Below are 5,706 nucleotides of genomic sequence, written 5' to 3' on the forward strand. Positions count from 1 at the left end.
TGTAGCGCGATTTTCTTGTTTACACAAGAAAGGCTCGTCTTGTTGACAATGACGATTAGAGACCTTCCATTCAATTTTAGGGAAGCCTTTAAAATACAATCATATATAAAGAATCTTTCAGCTATATTTGGCAAGTCATGTTTATGTTGTAATAATTTAAGATTTACTGATACAATATTCATTATCACATTCCATTGAATTGTCCCCCAAAAAAGAAGTCAAAGCAAATACATTCAAAATACTTCCCCCCATTTTTCATTGCGAACTGGAATGGTCTGGAGGTGTGTCTGAAACGTAACCATAAAAGGACATGTCTGGTATCCATATGAAGAAGTTGCGTAAATACATTTGACTTTGGCACCTGACTATTTTTTTTTTTTACGGTCTCTGAATAAGCGCCCTCTTGCGTCAAGTTAATTGCAGCGAGCTAAAAAACTACAAAACTGGGTCGGGCGGCGGGGTGGAAGGCTGGCTACGGGCATAATTAACTATAATGTGAAATGGTGTGCATGTAATTTTCTAAATAGAAAAGTTGAAGGACCGTCTTTTTCACTGGAATCTGTAGGTTTAAAAAAGTTTCCTATATGCAATTGCTTGGTATCACGGTACAGAATGACCTAGTGGTCCATAATGTGTTAATAACATTGTCTTTAAAGTTAGGCCTATATACCCTGCAGGTATCCTAAAAAAAAAAAAAAAAAAAAAAAAGGCCAAGATTCCTTAACCTGACATATTGGCGAATTTAAATGTTGTGTTAGACCCATTCTAGAATATACAAGTCAAGTCTGGCATACCTCAATAACAGTGAAGCAAAGTCATGAAATAGAACAAGTGCGGAGTCTTGAATATGTTAATTATGATGACGCCATCGACAGGTTTGATATCCCCACGCTAGAAATCAGACGCCAAACCCTTCTGTACAAATTTGGGGGGAAAAGCTCATGTCATCAGCAATATGTCGAGATATGCTGCCTCTAGATAAAATAAATTGTAAAGAATTGTGGTCGAGTAGTGGTCATGCGCTGGTTATCCCAAAAATGTCCCGCTCAAAGATTTAGCAAATCAGAGATCCCCTCACTCACAAGAATTTTAAAATAAGACTTTCTACCTCAAGCATCATTTTATGTTTTAGATGTTATTCAAGATTTCATTTAATGTATTTTATGATTTTAAACTCACCATTTCTTATTCACTTCCTAATCCTAATACCATCTCTCTTACTCACCCATTCGGCCCTCCAACCTTATTCCTAGCCCCGACATTTACCTAGCTCCCCCCCCCCCGACCCCCACGCATTTCCCTTATTATATTTTTAAGTTACATTTTCTGATGTTTTTACGTATTACACTAGTCTGATTATGGCAGTATTTACTTTGTAGATTTTGTTTTAACGTGTCTGCATTTTAATAACTAGAATTATTACCTCCGCCAAAGGAAGTTATGTTTTCATCGGATTTGGTTTGTTTGTTTGTTGGTTGGTTGGTTGGTTTGTCTAAACAAGATAACTCAAAAAGTTATGGACGCATTTGCATGAAAAAAAGGTGGTCCTTGGTATAAGTACAAATCGATTACATTTTTGAAGTGATCCGGATCTGGGTCTGGATCCAGGATTTTTTTTAGGATTCTCCACCATTTATGTGATTTCTTTTGGGTGTACTGACAATATGGCGGGGAATTATTTGGCCTAGGTGGAGGTTTGCGCTCTCGGAGTGCTTTCTCGGTTGTAACATTACCGTAATTCAGCCCCCTGGCTGCCATGTGTCATTCTAATGAAATAATAATAAACTATGAATAATCAAAATAATATGTATGACAACAACTGATGGCAAACATAAGCCAATTTGTATTTGCTAATTCAACGCTTCATTGATGGAATATTAATATCATACGCGCTGTTCTCAGTGGGGATTAACTTGATCCAACTAAACAGAAAAATAATGCCTCAGCAACAAAATGTATAAGGTTGAACTAATAAAACAATTTAAGAATTAACTAAGAATGGAATGACCAGAGTGAATGAATTACATCTCGATTTCATTTTATCATTGGCTGTACTTTTTTGGATTCAGGGATATTATGATCGGAATAGGACAGACTTAAGTCCACGAAATATACCACCTTCATTATGAAACTAAAACTATGCACTTCATATTTCTTAATGATATGTATTCTGAAATTAATCTTATTAAAGCTATTCACCTCAAACTTCATTTTTGAATAACCATCAAATAAGGAAACAGTACTTTGAAGTACTGATGTTTCATTAAAATACAAACTGATGTTTCATTAAAAATTTCAATGTGCATCTTTTTTAAATTTCTTTGAAGTCACGTTTTTCGGAATGAAAAGACAAAACCCATTCTATAGCATCTCTGGATTTCCTTTGGAATGTTGTTTTTGTGCAGTTTCATTATTTAAAATTAATGTTATGGTCTTCACTGCGAAGTGATGGTCGTGTTTCAAAACCAACCTCGTCTCCAGGGGTTATTTTCTGAAAGAGCAGGCAATGGTAGGAGCGTACTACTCGACACCATGGAAACGAGGTTGGGTTTAGGACGAATCTTTGGTTATCTATCGCCCTCATGCGGCAAGCAAGATGACTCGGGCAAACTTTTCGCCCGCGATCGATCGCGAGTAGCGAGTAGGCCACGTGCTCGCCTAGGCCCAAATAAGGCTGTGTAATACTTAAACAATGGGCAAACAAGTAATTGCAAATGTGGATTTTTTTTTAATTCATAATCCCCTCAGTTGATTAACACCATGCATGTCATATTTAAAGATACCATCTCGACTAGTCTATTTCACTTTGGAAAAAAATTAACGCCAGGTGATTTCATGACCTGTACCAACACCGCTGTGCCCCTGGTGCAATTCCCGGCGGGGCCAGTTGCGTTTGAAAGTTTTCTACCAACATCTACAGCTGGGGGTTTCCTTCCTCGTCGTATACAAAGGGACCACCTCAACAGACTTTCGGGAGCATGGCTAGTCCGAAGTAGAGGACTCAATCCTGCATGCATGACATCGAATTGAAATGGCGCCATCTAGTGGTGGAATATGTCCATTCAAAACTTTTCAGAAGTTGCGGTTTGCGAGCGCCAACAAGGTTTTAGGAAGAATTTTTGTGTCCACGCATGAACGTTGAACTTGATTCCAATTAACCAATGAATTTCCCAAAATGGTTACATTTATATTTAAAAAGAAAAAGAAAACCAAAGCCATCTTTCAAAGTGGGAAGAAAAAACAAGGAAGAGATTGACAATAAAAAATCAGCTTTGATGATTGATTTTGTTTTTTATATATCAGGCATGGCAATAGATTTAATACATTTTCCAATAATTTAGATTGAAGGAATAATCAGAAAGTGTTTTACATTATGTACAAATATACACAAAATGTAGAGTACAGTGTATCATTTACAGTTCACAAAATATTTCTATACGTTACTCACCAACATATTTACTTGGTCAAATTTCTTTGAAGGAAAAGTTTAAAGATAAATTTTCTTGAACAGTGTAAATAGGGCTAGAATCCAAGCACTGGTCATGACATAAGACGTAAAAAATAAGATTATGAGAATTATGAACAATAACACATTGATACATTTGAAAGGGGGGGGGGGGTTGACAATGAATTTCAGTTAAAATATGCTGGAGTTTTACAAAGTAAATGTCCTTATGTAAACATATTTTTATTGACCTGTATCAAAGGCATTGCTCATGAATGATCACGATTGTTAATTTTCCTTTTCCTCGGATAAAGATTTTCTTCATATAGGGACTTAGAATTGAAGGCAAATACTGATCATTACTCTTAAGAAGAAACATGTAATGTATGTGACAGAGCCAGTTAACCGTGATATCTAATTAATAATTCAGAGAAATGATCCAAAACTCCAAGTCAGTAATCTACTTGACCATTACTAGATGATGGATATGCATGTCTAAGATTTCAAGAGAAAAAAACCCTCCAGGTTTAATCACTGCACTCAAAAAGTACAAACAACATTGTGTGATTGTTAATGTCTGTGATGCTGGAAGTGTTCTTTTAAGAAGACATCACTTTTCCCACATTTCCATAACAGTTTCATAATAATCTTTTATCTTCTAATACTCAACATGGAGGTTTTAGAAGCAGTGACAGAAAATTTTGGTAATGAGTCATCATCTTTCACAAGAAAACAATAGTTATGTTGTCCAACCTATAAGTTATATAGAATGTTACACCTGCTTTTGTTTGGTATTTATTTAAAATATTACAACATTTTGTAAATGCACATTGCACTAAATATATTGCCAATTAAGTACTGTATCATTGTTGGCTTCAGGACAGTGGGTTTTAGCAGAGGCGTAGCAAGGTTGTTTTTTATTGGGGGAGGGTTCATGAAAAGGGCACTCGCATATCCGTGCTGAAATGTAGACGGGGCGGGGGGGGGGGGGCTAAACTATCTTCAAATGAGGGCGCTGTTCAAACCGGATGATCATGCACACTATCGGACAATAGATGGCACTTTTCAGGGCGGCACAGTTGCCCAAAAAAAGGCACTCGTTAAAGGCTGTTTTAAAATAAGGGATTTTTTTTTCATAAAAAGGCACTTTAAAAAAATATTGCATTTGTTTAACAAAAGAAATCTACTCTTCAAATATTGGGGGGTAAACGCTGGTGAAAAAAGGGCTCTTGAATGGAAAAGGGCAGTCGCCCCCCCCCCCTCCTTATGCCTCTGTTAAGTTACAAACAGATCAAAGTTACTATCTTGAACTTGTCACTTTGAAAACAATTGTTTACATAATATTAATAATACTTCGCAACATTCATGTTGGTTTGGTAGTTAGGGTTTGGCACAAGTAAAAAAGTACCACTGGAAAACAAAGATACATGTATATTCACTTTTTAAATTTGGTTTTATGAGAATGGTCTTGGTACACAAACTACCACAGTTAAAGTAATAATAAATTGTGAGGCTACTCATCCTCACTCGCAGCTGAGAAGCTGAATTGCGTACGTAGGATGCGGCTATAACGTGGTCGAGCCGCAGGCATGTAAAGGCGCCTGTGGCAACCAGCCATATGACCCATGTATGACCACTGAGTACAGCCTGAGATCGAAAGTTTTTTATTTTTCCGAAGGGAGGAACACAGGAGGGCCAGGAGGGGGGGGGGGGGGGGGGGGGGGGGGGGGGGGGGGGGGGGGGGGGGGGGGGGGGGCAACCCCTAACCCCCACCCCCCCCCCCCCCCCCCCCCATCCCGGATCCACGCCTGTGTGCATACATGTACAATGCATTAAATTCTCCATTATCTACAGTAGGGGCACGTTATCCTACAAAATGAAATACCATGCGATGGTTAAATTTCAATATCACTTTGGGTGCTCTCTTCAATGAATTTTCCTTTACATATGGTTTTTATTTCCCTCTTTTCTTGGGGAGGGGAGCCCCAAGCCCCCTACTGTTGAAGGGGAGTTGGCGTAGCGGTACTTTCGTCACCTTCCACCACTGTGACCCGGGTTCGAATTCCGCCTGGGCCAATTTGTGGATTGGGTTTTCAGTCCCTGCCTGATTCCGTGGGTTTTCCCCAGAATATTCTCCTGGGCTTTTCCTCCCACCTCTAAAACTGTAACTTCTTCTAATTGTCTTCTCTCCACAGGTTTCTTCAGGCTTGCGAGCTACAGTGCCTAGAGCGCTTTTGAGGAATCCTTGGTTTCATTACCAG

The sequence above is a fragment of the Patiria miniata genome, unplaced genomic scaffold (assembly GCF_015706575.1).
Source record: "Patiria miniata isolate m_02_andy unplaced genomic scaffold, ASM1570657v1 HiC_scaffold_22, whole genome shotgun sequence".
Classification (NCBI taxonomy): Eukaryota; Metazoa; Echinodermata; class Asteroidea; order Valvatida; family Asterinidae; genus Patiria; species Patiria miniata.